At 35.6% G+C, this 18945-nt stretch overlaps 1 protein-coding gene across 8 annotated transcripts in view; it reads right to left on the bottom strand.

The window, feature by feature from the left end:
* TBCK (TBC1 domain containing kinase) overlaps positions 1-18945 on the bottom strand; it is a 220534-nt gene that overhangs the window by 167119 nt on the left and 34470 nt on the right. Inside the window, exon 1 of one of the 8 annotated variants that reach the window (XM_045471157.1) lies at positions 3543-3563. The exons of 6 other annotated variants lie outside the window; for them this stretch is intronic. The gene's annotated coding sequence lies outside the window, so the exon portion shown is untranslated. Of the gene's footprint in view, positions 1-1762; positions 1768-3542; positions 3564-18945 lie in introns of those variants that run through there. One more of the 8 variants, XM_045471160.1, reaches the window with a different exon arrangement.

The following is an 18945-nucleotide window of genomic DNA, read 5'->3' as shown; positions in this document are numbered from 1 at the left end:
GATTAAATTCTTAATTAATTAATTAACCATTAATTAAATAACAGCTCAAAAAAGTATATTACACTCGCAATGGATCAACAGTGTCAATCTCATTTATAAGAAGTAGATTTCTCATAAGCTGACTTAAGAGGTTTTTTTTTTGAAAGAAAGAAAACCCTGCCATTTGCAACAATATGGATAAATCTGGAGGACATTATGCTAAGTGAAATAAGCTGGCCACAGAAGGACAAATACTGCCTGATCCCACTTATGTAAAGTATAAAAAATAGTCAAATTTATAGAAGCAGAGAATGGAACAATGGTTACAAGGGACTGGGGAAGAGAAGAAAATGGTTACCAGGGACTGGGGAGAGAGGAAAATCAATTGATTTAAAGTTTCGGTTGTGTAAGATAAGTTCCATGCCAAAGAGATCTGCCATACAACATAATGCCTATAGTTAACAATACTGTATTGCCCACTTAAAATTTTATTAGTAGGGTAGATCTCATTATAAGTGTTCTTATCACACACAAAAATAAAAAGGACACAAGGAAACTTTTAGCAGTGATGAGTATATCTATTACCTTGATTGCAGTGATGGTTTCACAAGTGCATTCATAAAGTCAAACTCAAATATATACATTTCAGTCTTCTTGGGTATCAATTATACCTCAACAAAGGTGTTAAAAAAGAAAATAAAATAAGGACACATTCCTATCAGCTTCAAACCATCAGTTCCTTTTTGGTATTTGTAATGTTTCCAACAAGCGATGTTATTCAGATTGCAAGAAATAGAGGCCAAGAAAGAAAGTGAGAGGTCAGGGTTGCTGGGATAGATTTGGAAGTCATTCATAATAGGTGGTAACTAAAACCACACATGCTATTTCCTCTGATCCATAATCCATGATATTTCTAAGGGCCACTCCACAAGCCAAAATACCCATACTGTCAGCAAACCAAGGGAGGAAACACACTTCTGGATTCTATGAGTTCAAGATGTTCTTTCACCTTATAAAACCTGATCACTCCCACAGAAATTTTCCTTTTGGTCTAAAACATTTCTTACTTGGTATCAGCCTGAAGTGAAATGTTAAGGGAGAATAAACACAAATGAAAATTAGTTAGCTACTGTGTGATTTAAGAAATGAAGAGGAATGATATCATACTAATGACTAATGTTCAGAAAATAATACAACTGTATACCCCTGTTATCTTCAGCCTAAAGTCTCTTTCTGTAACTTCAAGAAAAAAGAACTCAAGTAGTGTATAATTTTTCAATGGTTCACTGGTTTATAATTCTAGAATTTGGAGAGGGTCATTTTCAGTGGGGAGTTAATGTCCTTGAGGCTTTTACAATTTGCCACTTGTCACTAAATTTTAATATTTTGCTAAAAATGCCACACTATTTAACAGAGCATATTTTTTCTAAAGAAAAAAAAAAGTTTTAGAATTCAGAAAGGAAATAACTTACTTCACAATGGGTATACATTTTAGCCTGAAAGGTCACCCATCCATGCTAAATTTAATAGTTCATTTGCCTCAGATTCAGATGTTTTGAAACTAACACTGCATTGATTAACTGCTTACCTAAAGATTATTTTGTAATAGGTCTAGAAATAAATCAGCCCATCTGTTCCTAAGTTGTAATGTTGGGCATATTTTACAATTTAGTTCTCACTCAAAGAAGAAAAAAAGTTGAAAGCTATAAATCTGGAATGTGACTAGTTCTCAACAGGATACAAAAATTGGGAAATTAATTTTCCAACTTGAATACTAGATAACTTTCCTTTCTCATCAGAAACTTAATTTGATAAGATCAAAATACATATGGAAAGCATATCTCGTGGTTTGAGGTTCAGATATAAAGCCAGGAGACTCTGTCACTGATTTGCTTTGCTTGGAGAATGTTCCAATTTCATCCTGCCTCAGTCTGCAAATGTATAAAGTGGGAAATGTAACACCAACAAGGGCTGAATGGAGATCAATGAGCTATTGGTCCTGCACAGAATGCGGGCCAATTGTAAAAACAGAACAAAACAAACAAAAAGCCTAAGTCCCTCTCAAAAAAATCAGGGTCTCTATAATAAATTCTATAATACTATTTTATCTATCTATCTATCTATCTATCTATCTATCTATCTATCTATCTACCTATTGTCTATCCATATTACCTAAATTAACAAAAACTGCAAACTGGGCTCTCCAACTATTTGCATGACACAATAAAATCAGCAAAATGGTTTTTTCAAATTTCTCTGTGACAAAAAAAAAAGTCAACATTTGATAAGCAAGATTGGAGGATCCTGGGGTTGGCTGGTTATTTCTGCAACATCAATGTTTTCTTCTCCCAAGCAGCTCTACTATCCTAACATAGGCACTCCAAAAACATTTCTTTCACCATAGTTACTGATATTGACAGTGCAAACATACTGGGTAATAAATCTCACTTCCCATGCCCTGGCAGCATTTGCGACTACATAAAGTTGTAACTTTGCTCTAAGACAGAACCTATGGTGGCTCATGGTCACTTGGATCTGTACCCTAGCTCATTTTAAAGTTGTTTTTGTTTAATTACACTTAAATTTATTTACATATTACTGTGTGAAAAAAATGAAAAAAAAATTCTATTACTGTTCAGAATTTTGATTTGAGACCAATTCACATTTTTGTTTTTAAAGTGGACCAACATTTTCTTTTTAGGCAATCTGCCACCCTACCCCCAGCCCATCACAACAAACAAGTAAACTGTAGAGGGTCTGCATTTTATGCATTTGTTTAGTTCAGTGCCTGCAAGATAGCATAGTGCAAACAAAAGTTTGTCAAACTGAAATGTTCAGTTCAATGATGTGTTGGCTTATCTTAAGCAAATTTTAAGAGATTCAATTGATGAAAATTTCCTATTCATAGTTTGTATTCCTTTTATCAGAACTGTGGTGATACAGTGATGATATTTTGATCAAAGAACCCAAAAATATTCACCTTTATTCTTAACTACTTCTAGCGACCTTGCAAAGTTCTTATGCTACATTCATAAAGAAGACATAAAAAGTCAAGGTAACATTAATAGTTGGGCCTTTGCCTCCAAACCTAATATAGAACTCTAGGGAGCTTTGCCTACCTAATAGTTCCTTTTTCCTAAGCCAGGTCACCTGAATGAGTCAGTTCTATTTCTCCCAAACTTCAACTAGAGTCACAGATCTTAACACTATCATATAAGGAAGATCAGACACAGCAAGCTGTTGAAAAGACATATACATATCCATAGTATCCCATAATGATACCAGAATGCTGTTAAAAAGGTAATGGACAATTGTATTTTACTAAGTCATGATAAAGTATTATATAATGAATAATATTTATTTATTTATTTATTTATTTATTCATTCATTCATTCAAATTTAAGTTTGTTAACATTCATTCATTCATTTAAATTTAAGTTAGTTAACATACAGTATAGTATTGGTTTCAATGAGTAATAATATTAGTTGATATAGTCTAAGTGGGGCCCCACTCCCTCCCCCAAAAAGTCCACATCCTAATTCCCAGAATCTATGAATATTACCTTATTTGGAAAAAGAGTCTTTGCATATGATCAGCATGGATTATCCAGATGGGCACAAAATCCAATGTCAAGTGTTCTTATAAGAGAGAGACACACAGAGGAGAAGGAGATACGAAGATGGAGACAGAGACTGGAGTGATGTGGTCACAAGCCAAGGAAGACAAGGAAAGCTGAGAGCCACCAGAAGTTGGAAAAGGCAAAGAAGGATTCTTCTCAGGAGGCCCTGAAGAGAGCTGGCCCTGTTAGCACCTTGATTTCTGACTTCTGGGCTCCAGAACTGTGAGAGAATAAATTTCCGTTGTTTTAAGCCATTCAATTTGTGATAACTTCTTACAACATCCATAGGAAACTAGTATAGCTGGTTATAAAGATGCACATGACATAAAGGTGACTTGTTTTTGTCCATCATGAAATGATTATAACTGAGCAATTCTCCTTCATACTTCTAAGTGATCTTTATTTAAATTATATAAAATAAAATACACTCATTTTAAATGCACTGTTAGAAGAGTTTTGACAAATGTATATACGACTGCAAGTACTGCCATAGTCAAGAACAGAGAACTTCCATCACCTTGAAAGGATTCTATTGTTCCTCTTCCCAGATGATCTCCATATCCTACCCCTGGCTCAAAGCAACCACTGGTCTGTTTTCTATCACTCTAGACTATTTTTGCCTTTTCAAGAGTTTCAAATAAATGGAACACTACAGAATTATTTTGTGCTAGATTTTTTTACTCAGCATGATGTTCTTAAGATTCATCCATGTTGTTGCCTGCATTACCAGTTCATTTTTCTTAATTGCTGAGTAGTATTTCACTAACTTGTTTATATAGTCATCTGTTGAAGGCCATTTTCTCCTTTAGACTTTTAATAGCTAAGCACAATACTGTATTTTTCCAGGAAAGCTGTGGATACATTTACAATAAAATTCCACAAGGAAATAAAGAATAATACAGAGTCCCAGATTTTGAGGAGCCTCATATTCTTAAAACTGTCATTATGGGATAACAATTGAAAATTTGTGGCATAAACTAAAAAGGAAGCACATTAAAACATGCAAATTAGGATTTTTTTTTTTGTCTAAAACATGGCAGATTTGGGAAAGTTTAGTCAATATCATGATGATTTTGAAGCACTTATCTGCATTTTGACACTGATGTAAATGCTGTATAAAACAGATATGAACGTTTCTTATATGTCCTATCACCTAAGACAGATGACACCAACAACTGACAAAATGTCTAGCTAATGAATAAACTAACAATATGAACAGAGAAAGTACAGGTAGCATATGGACAGTTGCAGTATGCATTGACCAGAATCAGATTGCTTGCAGAAGAGAGCTAAGACTTTCGCTGACTTAGATGACTAGAGCAGAGAAAACCACATTTTCTCTTTTCTAGGTAATCTGGGAGGAATTTGTAAGTAGGATATCAGTCATTCTTCATATGACCACTCCTTTTTCATCTTAAGTCACTGTCTGAAATAGCGAGCTATATTTACGACTTGTCACCTTACAGAGCCCCATTACTACCCTCCAAAACGGTTTCATAGGGGCACCTGGGTGGCGCAGTCGGTTAAGCGTCCAACTTCAGCCAGGTCACCATCTCGCGGTCCGTGAGTTCGAGCCCCGCGTCGGGCTCTGGGCTGATGGCTCAGAGCCTGGAGCCTGTTTCCGATTCTGTGTCTCCCTCTCTCTCTGCCCCTCCCCCGTTCATGCTCTGTCTCTCTCTGTCCCAAAAATAAATAAACGTTGAAAAAAAAAAAAAAAAGAAGTACTGCTTTAAAAAAAAACAACAAAAAACAAAAAACAAAAAAAAAAAAAACGGTTTCATAAAGAAAAATAGAGAAAACAATCTCATTTGCTCTCTGACAGATGTTTTTATTACTTAGCTTTCTTCAAGTTCATCTCCTTCACCTCTCCTCTCATGGACCCTATGCTTGCATATTGATGACTTTTTGCACATGTTGTTTTCTCTGCCCCTCTACCTGATCCACTTGGAGGATACCTATACATTCTTTAAAATTCAACACAAACATTATATCTCTAGTAAAACTTTTTGGATTCTCCTGGCTGTGAGGTACTCTGTCTCCAAGATAACCTGCATATTCTTCTGGTACATACTTATAAAAAATGCTATATTGTAATTGCTTATAACTCTGTCTGCTCACTAGTCAGCAATGTCTCTAAAGACTAGGACTTTATATTTTCATCTTCAGACTCACTAGCACCCAGCTCAGTGTCTGAAACCTATATGTACTTAATGAAGAAGTATGGAATAAACATTGCATAGGTTAATCACCACATATAGAAATTGATCATCATAGAAAGGCTATAACTATTCCACAGGCAATGCTTATTGGTAATAATATTCGATAATCATTTAGTATATTATACTCATAATAGTAACACTATTACCACTACAGCCACTAATAGGAAACACTTAGGAAACTCATACCCTATTAAGTACTGTTATAAGTAATTCACATCTGTTGGTTCACTATCCTAGAAGGTGATAAGACTGAAGCACAGAGGGGTTAAATAACTTACCCAAGTGAGTAAATGGTGGAGTTGAGATTCAAACCCAGCAGGTTGGTCTTATAGTCCATGTCCTTAATCACTACATTCTATTGCCTCTCAATGTTTAACAGCATGGATAGTGAAGTCCAATGAGAGGTTTTGAGCTATGGCTATACCACTTTGACAGGTGTGGTAAAGTAACTGCTCTAAGCATCAGTTACTATACCTTAAAAATATAGTAGACATTTGTTGTTTCCCTCCCTGGCATCTTCAATTCTAGGAAGACTGAGAGATATAAGGAAGCTGGAGAAGAAATGCTGGAAGCTAGCAGAGGTTAGCTCAAGAGGTTGAGGGAAAGAAGCCATGTCCATAACATAGAAGTGCAAGGTAAAGCAGCAAGTGCTGATGTAGAAGGTGCAGCAAGTTCTCCAGAAGACCTAGCTAGATAATTAACGAAGATGTCTACACTAAATAATTAATTTTCAATGTAGGTTAAATAGCCTTATATTATAAGACATCTTCATTAGACGACATTTTAAGACTTTCATAGCTAGATAGTAAAAGTCAATGCCTGGCTTCAAAGCTCCAAAGGACAGGCTGACTCTCTTGTTAGGGGCTAATGCAACTGTTGACTTTAAGTTGAAGCTAATGTTCATTTACCATCCTGAAAATCCTGGGACCCTTAAGAATTATGCTAAATCTACTCTGCCTGAGTTCTACAAATGGAACAAGAAAGAACGGATGACAGCATATCTATTTACAACATAGTTTACTGAACAGTTAAGCCCACTGTTGAGACTTAATGCACAGAAAAAGATTCCTTTCAAAATATTACTGCTTATTGACATTGAACCTGGTCATTCAATGACCAGGCTCTGATGGAGAGCTCTGATGGAGATGAACAATGAAATTTATGTTGTTTTCATGCCTGCTAACACAACATCCATTCTTCAGCCCATCGATCAAGGAGTATTTTCAACTTTAAGTCTTATTACTTAAGAAATAGGGGTGCCTGGGTGGCTCATCAGTTAAGCAGCCGACTTCGGCCCAGGTCATCAACTCACGGTTTGTGGGTTCAAGCCCCACTTCGGGCTCTATGCTGACAGTTTAGAGCCTGGAGCCTGCTTCAGATTCTGTGTGTCTCTCTCTCTGCCCCTCCCCTGCTCATGCTCTGTCTCTTTCTGTCTCTCAAAAATAAATAAAAATGTTTAAAAAAATAAAAAATAAATAGATTTTGTAAGGCTATAGCTGCTGTAGATAGTGATGCTTCTGATGGATCTGGACAAAACAAATTAAAACTTTTGGAATGGATTAATCTTGTTAGATGCCATTAAGAACATTAGTGATTCATAGAAAGAAGTCAAAATATCAACATGAACAGGAGTTTGGAAGAAGTTAATGCCAGACCTCATGGATGGCTTTGGGGGGTTCAAGAATTCAATGGAAGAAGTAAATGCAGATGTGGTAGAAATAGTAAGAGAGAACTAGAATTAGAAGTGGAGCTTAAAGATGTGAATTGCTGCAATTTCATGACAAAACATATGGAAGAGGAGTTGCTTCTTATGGACAAGCAAAAGGAAAAAAAAAAAGAAACTACTCCTGGTGAAAATGCTGTAAAGATTATTGAAATGACAACAAAGGATTTAGAATATTACATAAACTTAGTTGTAAAAGCACAGGCAGAGCTGGACGGGACTGACTCCAATTCTGAAAGAAGTTCTACTGTGTGTAAAGTGCTACTAAACAGCATTGCATGTTACAGAGAACTTGTCAGTGAAAGAGAGACAATCAATGTGGCAAATGTCATTGTTGCCTTATTTAAAGAAATTGCCACAGCCACTCCAACCTTCAGTAACCACCAACCACCCTGATTGGTCACTAGCCAACAACATTGAAGCAAGACCTCCCCACCAACAAAAAAATTATAACTTGCTGAAAGTTCAGATAATGGTTAGCATTTTTTAGCAATGGTGTTTTTAAAATTTTTTAATGTTTTATTTATTTCTGAGATAGAGACAGAGTATGAGTGGGGAAGTGTGAGTGAGAGAGAGAGGGAGACACAGAATCTGAAGCAGTCTCCAGGCTCTGAGCTGTCAGCACAGAACCTGATGTAGGGCTCAAAACCACAAACTGGTGAGATCATGCCCTATGTTGAACTCAGATGTTTAACCAGCTGAGCTACCCAGGCACCTCAGCAATGGTGTTTTTAAAACAAGGTTTGCATATTGTTTTTTTGGACAGAATGCTATTGCACACTTTACTGACTACAGTATAGGGTAAACATAATTTTTATATGCACTGGGAAACCAGAACATTATTTGACTCATTTTACTGAGGTGGTCTGAAACCAAACCCGCAATATCTCTGAGGTATGCCTGTAGTTGTATGACCAGGGGAAAATTACTTAACTTCTTAGATGCCTTATAGGGGCCTACGTTTCCTCACATATCAAGTGGAAGTAATAGTAGTAAGTTACATCATAGAGCTCCTATAATAAAGAAATAAGATAATCATCATAGAGTGCTTAGGACAATGTCTAGCCACAGTTATTGCACAAAAATTTGGAAATTATGTTGTTTTTATCATTATTATTTTTGTTTAGTCCTTTCCCTTTGAGGTCCTGAATATTTATGATAAAAATAATTCCCAAACTAAACTGCATTTTCATAAATATTTGAATAGATGGCTGAGAAGGCTAGGATAGAATAAGAACTCATAAAACCCAAGTCTATTCTTTTTTTTTAAGTTTATTTATTTTGCGAGAGAGGCAGAGAGCATGAGCAGGGGAGGGGCCGAGAGAGAGAGGGAGAGAGAATCCCAAGCAGGTTCTGTACTATCAGTGTGGAGCCTGACACAGGGCTTGTACCCACGATCATGACCTGAGCTGATAACAACTGACTCAACCGACCAAGCCACCCAGGTGCCCCCATGTCTATTCTTTTGTATTATATGCAATTTTCATTTCTCCACTCCAACTATCTTGCAAGAGAACCCACTTTGCCATCAGTATACACTTGACCTTTGAACAATATAGGTTTTGAACTGTGCAGGTCCACTTATACATGAATTTTTTTTTATTATTAATGTATTTTACTTATGGTTTAATAACATTTTCTTCTCTCTAGCTTAGTTTATCGTAAAAACACAGTATATTTATAATTATATAACATACAGCTATAATTCATATAACATTCAAAATGTGTTAATCAACTGTTTATGTTGTTGGTAACTCTTCCAGTCACTAGTAGGCCATTAGTAGTTAAGTTTTGGGGGAGACAAAAGTTACCTGCAGATTTCTGACGGCACAAGGGGTCAGTGCCCCTTAATCCATATGCTGTCCAGGGTCAACTATATTAACAGATTTTGATTATAATGAAACCAGTTTTGCTTGTTTCTTTGTATGCCAAAGTGAATGGCCTGCGTTATCCAGTTTCTGCTTTGAAAGATGCCAGGAAACAAAGCAATCCCCATAGAGCCAGCAAGATAGTCTGATAATTACAGGACTCCTTAAACCTGGCAAATTAAAGCAGCTCATTGTCACAAAAGATTTTGTGCTTTTTGAACAGCGACTATCAGAAAAGCAGGTTCTGGGGTACTATTGTTCAAAGAAAGGCCACAGTGAAAAGAGGCCTACTAGAGGCTTAACCCACTGTTTATGCTATATTTGGTCATGGCTTCTAACATTAGAAGACGTTTGATACTCTGTAAAACTTAGATCACTTACTAACAAGGGCGAATAACTTTAAAGTTACCTATGAAAAGCATGTAGCAAAGTAATTAGATCATAGTATGTGTTTCTATCTCTTGTTTATGACTGATAGGATTAAATGTTTCAAATTTAAAAGTGTTCCACTTAAAGAGTGTCTTAAAGTTCTTAAAACTGCTGCTGTCATTAACTTATTTAACTCATGTATCATTCCCTCAGTATATACCAAACATGTAGTACAGTCTTCTAAAAATGTAGAGAGAGTACAATTAGATAGAGAGCGCCTAAAAATTGCCATTTAATTATAGGCATAATTTTTTAAGGGCAACATTTAATAAGAGGAAAGAAAAAGTTATAAATACTGTGATATAAATACTGCACCACTGACCATCATCTTAGTTTCTATTAAAATCAGTTTCTGTTAGGGGCACCTGGGTGGCTCAGTTGGTTGAGCATCCAACTCCTGATTTCAGCTCAGATCGTGATCTCAGGGTTTCTGAGTTCGAGTCCCACATTGGGCTCTGCACGGACAGCATGAGGCCTGCTTGGGATTCCCTCTCTCCCTCTCTTTCTGACCCTTTCCTGCTCATGTGCATTTTCTCTCTCTCTCAAAATAAATAAATAAACATTAAAAAAATCAGTTGTTAATAAATTTTTTGGTAGAATTTTTGGCATGTCACCTGCTTTTTGACAACACAGACAATAATCAATCATGTGCCAAACTATACAACACAAATATTATCTCAAGGCTTTTTAACATTCCTCAAAAAGGCTTTAAGGCAACAGAAGTAAAACCTTGGATTGTGAGTAACTTTTCTCCAAGACTTCCACAAGATGAGCAAACTTTTCTAATAAATTTTAACTTGATAAATGAGCAGTGTCTAGCAATATAAGTAGAACATGACGCTCAACATCACGTGATCACAACTGAGTCAATAGTTCTCTCTTGCTGTGGGATTGTGGGTGATTGTCTCCCATGCTTGGACGCTTGCTTGGTCTCAGACCCCAGTGTTTGGTGAAATCAGTGATTTTTCAGAATGTTGGAAGGTGCCCACAACCGGGCACTACTATTTTTTTGTCACTTCGAAGCACCTATGCACAGTCTTTTGCTTTTCCATACAAGAGTAAGCTTAGGAATGCTTTGCTTCATTCTAGGTCAGGCTGCCTGCAGATATAGACCTTTTCCTCTGTTGCCTTATTGCCAGTTACATTAAATACAGTATATGACAAGAGTTTATTAATACCGTACTGTAGTCAACATCGTGAGAGTATATACAATGAAAGGCTGAAAAGAAAGGCAGTAAGAAGGAGATGATTATAGTGGAAGTTAAGAAGCAAATCATTGAGAAGTACGAACAAGGTTGAAATAGCAAGATTTTATAAGAAGTCTATTTCTGCATCTTGTTTGCAGAGGAGGAGAAAAAGGCAGGGGAATCCCTCACTTCAGATAAGATTAGGGAGATGTGTAAAATGTGGCAAAGAGTGCAAAATTTTGTAGAAAAACACCACCTGAATAAGGCTGTACAATGCGAGTGATGAATCTGTTTAATGACAATGCAATCTCACATTTCTGTGAAATCCTCAAAAGGAGGCAAAAGTATCATTGGACAGGTTCCATGCAGGCTCTGCATGTGATGTTGAGCGTCACATTCTACTTATATTGCTAGACACTGCTCGTTTATCAAGTTAAAATTTATCAGAAATGTTTGCTCATCTTGTGGAACTCTTGTTAAAGTTGCATGTGATTTTGTTAGTGACAATGAAAGTTGTCCTACACAACAACCCTCCTTTCTCTTTTCTCCCTCAGCTATGAACAGTTTCAAAGGCAACTGCAGATTAATTTATTTTTCTTTATATTTTTTATTTCCTTTATTATTTTGTAATCATTTTTATACAAATATTTTTGGGTTGTGCAATGAATAATCTGAGTTTCCATTATTTCTTATGGGGAAATTCACTTTGATATACAAGTTCTTTGGATTAAAAGCATGTTTCCAGAATGAATTATGCTTGCAAACCAAGGTTTTACTGTATTATCATAAGACTAAGGAAAAAATGAGCACAAAGTAATGTACAGAATTGTGGATTCAATACGTTGTACACCTAAAAATAAAGTGACGTATGTTAATCATACTTCAAAAAAAAAAAAAAGGAAAGAAAAGAAAAAGAAATAGTGACCATCTCTGTCAGGGCAAAAGAAAAGACAAAGAGCCAGGAATAGCCTTCCCCTTATCGGCTTAAAAGGCTTTTAGGTGAACTTGATGTATACCTCCCAACTTTGCAGTAAGAGGTCCTTTAACATCCTGATGACATGACCCTCTGTCCAGAAATAGCTTCAAGAAATTCTGGCCAATCATTGTTTGAAAGAACTTCTAACCTTTAATTATGCCAAAACTGAAATAGTTTTGGAAAGCACAGTGACATTTAGACCAATAATTTTAAAAAACGCCTTTCGACAAGTTAACTCATTTAGGTATCTGGGGGATAGTTTTGATATTCTGACAAGTTCACTGAGCAGACTTGCTCAAATTTTAAAATTTTATGGGGGATACTTTTGGCTTATTCAGTGACAGAGAAGGACATTTGGCAATTTCTACTCTCAGTTTTGTTTTAAAACAAACATAATTTCTCCCATGTTTTATTTTGCTGTTCAGTGGGCTCAAAAAAATATTTGTTAAAGCAATTGATCATATCTAATCTTGTTCTCTCAGAAAAGTTCTGACTCTGCTAGCAATTATGGCTACAGCCCACATCTATACAGAGATAGGATCATCCTCCATTCAATCAAAATGATGGTCTTTGATTAAAACATTAAAGTTCTATTTTTAACTTTTTGAGAAATCTCTATACTGTTTTCAACAGTGGCTGTACCAGTTTTCATTCACACCAAGTGTGCAAGAGGGTTCCTCTTTCTCTACATCCTTGCCAACACCTGTTGTTTCTTGTGTTGTTAATTTTAGCCATTCTGACAGGTATGTGGTGGTATCTCATTGTAGTTTTGATTTGTATTTCCCTGATAATGAATGATACTGAGCACCTTTTCATGTGTCTGTTGGCCATCTGGATGTCTTTGGAAAGTGTCTATTCATGCCTTCTGCTCATTTTTTAATTATTTGTTTTTTGGGAGTTGAGTTTTATAAGTTCTTTATAGATTTTGGACACTAACCCTTTATCTGATATGTCATTTGCAAATAACTTCTCCCATTCTGTAGGCTGTCTTTGGCTTTGTTGATTGTTTCCTTTGGTGTGCAGAAGCTTTTTATCTTGATAAAGTCCCAACAGTTTATTTTTGCTTTTGTTTCCCTTGTCTCAGAAAACATATCCAGAAAGAAGTTGCTACAGCTTTTTTTTTTAATGTTTTATTTATATTTGAGAGCGCAAGTGCAGAAGGGCAGAGAGGGGGACAGAGGATCTGAAGCGGGCTCTGCGCTGACAGCAGTGGGCTCAATGTAGAGCTTGAACTCGTAAACAATGAGATCATGACCCAAGCCAAAGTTGGACACTCAACCAACTGAGCCACCCAGGTGTCCCACTACAGCTGATTTCAGAGGTTACTGCCTGTGTTCTCCTCTAGGATTTCTATGGTTTCATGTCTCACATTTAGGTCTTTAATCCATTTTGAATTTATTTTTGTATATGGTATAAGAAAGTAGTCCAGTTCCATTCTTTTGCATGTTGCTGTCCAGTTTTCCCAGCACCATTTTTTGAAGAGACTGTCTTTTTCCCACTTAGATATTCTTTCCTGTTTTATCAAAGATTATTTGACCATATAATTATGGATTTATGGATCTGGATTTTCTATTCTGTCCCATTAATCTATGTGTCTATTTTTGTGCCAGTCCCATACTGTTTTGATTGCTACAGTTTTGTAATATAAATACCCTACAACCCAGCAAGTGCACTACTATTTACCCAAAGAATAAAAAAAATGCTAATTCAAAAGGATACATATACCCTGATATTTATAGCAGCCTTATCTACAACAGCCAAACCATGGAAAGAGTCCACGAGTCTATCAACTGATGAATGGATAAAGAAGATTTGGCATATAAATGCAATGGAATATCACCCAGCCATAAAAAAGAATGAAATCTTGCCATGTGTAACAATGTGGTTAGAGTCAGAGAGTATTATGCTAAGCAAAATAAGTCAGTCAGAGAAAAACAAACACCATATGATTTCACTCATGTGTGGAATTTAAGAAAAAAAAACAAATGAGGAAAGGGGAAAGAGAAATAGAGGCAGGCCAGGAAAGAGACTCAACTATAGAGGACAAACTGATGGTTACCAAAGGACAAACTGATGGTTACCATAAGGAGTGCCCTTGTTATGATGAGAATCAGGTGTTGTATGGAAGTACTGAATCACTAAATTGTATACCTGAAACTAATATTACACTGTGTTAACTAACTGGAATTTAAATAAAAACAAACAAAAAACATTAAAGAAGTATGGATCCACAGTAAAGCTCTTGAACAACTTAATATCAAAACAAACAAACCTAAAGCTGATTAAAATACAGGCAGAGAACTTGAGTAGACCTTTTTTCAAAGAAGAAACAGTGCTCAAAATCATCATCACTGAAATGCAAATCAAAACCACAATGAGCTCTCTCCTCACACCTATCAGATTGTCTATTTTCAAACAGACAAAAAAATAACAAGCGTTACCAAAGATGTGGAGGAAAGGGAACCTTCATGCACTGCTGGTGGGAATGTAAATTGGTACTACCACTGTGGAAAACAGTATGGATGTTCCTCTAAAATTAAAAGTAGAACTACCAATGATCCAGGAATTCCACTTCTGGTATTTATCCAAAGAAAATGAAAATACCAATTCAAAGAGATATACACACCTCTATGTTCATTATTTATAATTGCCAAGGGAAGTAACCTAAGTGACCGTCAACTGATAAATGGACAAAACAGATGTGGTATATATACAATGGAATATTACTCAGCCATAAAAGAGAGTAAAATCTTGCCATTTTTGACAACATAAATAGACAACATGGAGGGTATTAAGCTAAGTGAAATAAGTCAGAGAAAAACAAATATAGTGTCATTTGTATTTCAATCTAAGAAACACAACATGGGGTGCCTGGGTGGCTCAGTCGGCTGAGTGTCTAACTTTGGCTCAGGTCATGATCTCATGGTTCATGGTTTCGAGCCCCACGTTGGGCTCTGTGCTGATGGCTCAGAGCCTGGAGCCTGCTTTGGATTCTGTGTCTCTCTCTCTCTCTGTCCCTCCTCCACTCATGTGCTATCTCTTTCTCAAAAATAAACATTAAAAAATTTTTAAAAACACAACAAATGTACAATCAAAACAAAACAGAAACAGACTCATACATACAGGAAACAAACTGTGGGTTACCAGAGCAGGGAGGGGTTTGGGCATGAGTGAAAGAAATGAAGAGGATTAAGAGGTATCAGCTCCCAGTTATAAAATGAATAGGTCATGGGATGTAAAGTACAGCACAGGGAATACAGTCAATACTATTATAATAATTTTCTATGGTGACGGTAATAGACTTATTGTGGGGATGACTTTATAATGCATAAAAATATCACATCATTATGCTGTACATCTGAAACTAACAGAACATTCTATGCCAATTATACTTCTTTTTTTAAATGTTTATTTATTTATGTCGAGAGACAAAGAGTGAGTGACCAGGGGAGGGGCAGAGAGAGAAAAAGAGAGAGAATCCAAAGCAGGCTGCATGCTGTCAGCACAGAGCCTGATGTGGGACTCAAATCCACAAACCATAAGATCATGACCTGAGCTGAAATCAAGAGTCAGAAGCTCTACCAACTGAGCTATCCAGGTGGCCCCAATTATACTTCTATAAACAGAAAGTATTAGAATCGTCAAAAACATTGGCCTTATCAGATTCCAACAATCTCAACTCTGATAACCACTAGACAGAAACTGTCAAATCACCTTTTCTTCAGCACAAGCTCTCCATTTGGTGATTTCTGGCAAGTTACCTAAAACATGTTTCCCAAATTCTAGGAACTACAAGATGGTAAATCCACTCTAGGCTTCAAAATTATTCAAAGACTATATTACATGATCACTTTCTACCTCATTGGATCACCTTATCTTCCAAGAGGGAAATTTCATCTAATACACTTAAGAAAAAAGTTAGATGCTAAGCAGTTTGAGTAATTTACTGCTAAATGAGCAACATATTCTAACACCGTATTGCTGATATTTTTATATTGGGCTTGTTTCCTGTTATACCACTAAACTCACTTATTAATTAAAAGAGTTTTTTTTTTTAATTCCTCAGATTTTTCTACACAACCACATCATTATTGAATAGAAATACATTTACAACTTTTCCTCTTCTTCCTCTTCTTCTCCTCCTCCTTCTCATAATCTTCATGCCTTATATTTTTTTTCTCACACTATTTCATGTTAGTGTTTTTTTTAAATGTTTGTGTGTGTGTGTGTGTGTGTGAGAGAGAGAAAGAGAGAGAGAGAGAGAGAGAGAGAGAAAGAGAGAGAGAGAGAGAGAGGATCCTAAGTGACATGGGGTTCAATCTCATGAACCTAGATCATGACCTGAGTTGAAATCAAGAGTCATACGCTTAACTGACTAAGCTACCCTGGTGCTGCTCATGCTTGTATTTTTATATACCATATGTCTATGCTGCTTTCACTTTTACATACCAGCAGCAAACAATTGTAATATAAAACACAATTCTAACTGCAACAAGTTTAACAAAAAAGCAAGAATTCTACATTGTAAACTCTTAATATTGCTAAGAGAAATTAAGGATGACTTAAAAATTTGGAGAGAAACATGTTCCTTCACTATAAGTCCCAATATTAGTATTTCAGTCGTTGCCAAATTGGTCCACAGATGGAATGCAATCCCAATCAGAATACCAACAGATGCTCTTAGAAACTGGAAAGCTTATTATAACATTTATGTGAAAATGTAAAGAAGGATCACTAAAGCAATTTTGAAACAAAAGAACAAAGTTGGAAAACACATTTCTTGACTTCAAGGTTTACTATAAAGCTAGAGTAATAAAGACAGTATGGTGCTAGCATAAGGATGGAAAATAGATAAATAAGACAAAATAGAAGGCCAGAAACAGACCTACATTTACATGGCCATTTAATTTTTAATAAAAGCATCAAAGCAATTCAATGGGAAAAGGAAAGTCTTTTAAACAAATTGAGCTAGAATGACTGAATATCCAGATGGATAAAATGGACTTAAACATTATACACAAGTATTAAATCGAGAGAGATAAAATAGTCAACATAAATTTTAAAACTATAATGCTTCTAGAAGAAAACATGAGAATATCTTCATGAAGTGGGAGGAGGCAAAAGTTTCTGATAAAAGATACAAAGGTGATAACCATAAATAAAAAATTTGATACATTAAACTTCATAAATAACTTCTGCTCATCAAGATATACATCAAAAAAATGAATAGGCAAGCCAGACTGGCAGAAATATTTGTCAAAAATATCTAACAAAGTGTATGTTATATACACAGAGAATATAGAGAATATACAATGAATGCCTATAAATCAATAATAAAAAGACAAATAATCTTAAAATGTAACCAAAAGATTGAATAGGTATGTATCTCATGATATGAATGCCCAATGAATATATGAAAAGCACTTAACATCTTTAGTCATCATGGAAGTGCAAATTAAATCTACAATGAGATACCACTTTATATTCATTACAATGGCTAAAAGTCAAAGAATAAAAACAACAGCTGGCAAGGACATGGAGGAACTAGAACTCTCATACATTGTTAGTAGGAATGTAAAAAGCACAACACCTTATTTAAAGATCTGGTGGTTTCTAACAATATCAATCATATACCTAGCTCATAAGCCATCAATTTTACTGCTATGTATTTATCCAGAGATACGAAGACATTTGCCCACAAAAAAAGACCTAAGGACATTCACAACTTTAGTTATCAAAGCCAAAACCTGGAAATATCTCAGGAGTTCATAAACAGAACACTGCTAAACTAACTGTGGCATATTCATAAGCTGGAATACACCTCAGCAATAAAAAGAAATAGGTTATAATACATGAAGCTACATGAATGATTCTCAGAAACACTAGGGTGTGTGAAAGAAGCCTTACATAAAAGAGTATATACTGTATAATTATAATTGTATGAAGTGCTTGAATAAACAAAACTAATCTAGGGTGAAAAAAATCAGAAAAGTGGTTGCCTCTGGGAGTTGGGTTGGGGAGAACAGTAAACATTTACTTGGAAGGGGTATGAAGGAAATTTCTAGGATGATGGTGGTGATCTAATCTTGATGTGTAGTTGGGTTACACAGGTGTATACATTTGTCAAAATTCATCAAATGACATACAAGTTTTTGTACTTTCACAGAATGTAAAGTTTACCTAAAAAAAACAAACAAACATAATGAAGTCTAGTTAATGATATAAATGCTGAACCATTTAGGAATGGAGAGCGTTCCTATCTGCAACTTACTTTGAAATGCATCAAAACAATAAGATGGGTTAATAAGCAGATTGCAGTATGGATAGATACATGATAAAGTAAAAATCGGCCAAATGTTAATTATAGAATATAGGTATATTGTCCAATTCTTTTAACTTCGCTATGTTTTGAATTTTTTTTATAATAAAATGCTAGCCAAGAAAATAAGGTAATATAAAGATATTAAAAAAAATTTTCATGTTTATTTATGTTTGAGAGAGAGAGACACACAGCGTGAGTGGGGGAGGAGCAGAGAGAGAGGGAGACACAGAATCCAAAGCAGGCTCTGGACTCCGAGCTTTCAGCACAGAGCCCGACGCGGGCTCGAACTCACAGACTGCGAGATTGTGACCTGAGCCGAAGTCAGATAACCGACTGAGCCACTCAGGTGCCCCTATAAAGATATTTTTAGATAATCACAATTTGTGAGAATTTGTACACTTCAGACATATACTAAAAGAAATTTTAAAGAAAGTTTTTCAGGCTGAAGAAAAATAATACCAGATAAAAACCTGATTCAAACAAAGGAATAAAGAGCTCAGGATATGGCAAATACATGGTTAAATGTAAAATAATTTTTCCTTATTTCTTAAGGTCTTTAAAGAAATCATTTAACGCAAAACATAATAATATAAAACCAGATTTATAACACATGTAAAGTACA

The sequence above is a fragment of the Leopardus geoffroyi genome, chromosome B1, assembly GCF_018350155.1.
Source record: "Leopardus geoffroyi isolate Oge1 chromosome B1, O.geoffroyi_Oge1_pat1.0, whole genome shotgun sequence".
Lineage (NCBI taxonomy): Eukaryota > Metazoa > Chordata > Mammalia > Carnivora > Felidae > Leopardus > Leopardus geoffroyi.
The sequence above is the reverse complement of the archived record's forward strand: the minus strand, read 5'-3'. Positions and strand labels throughout refer to the sequence as shown.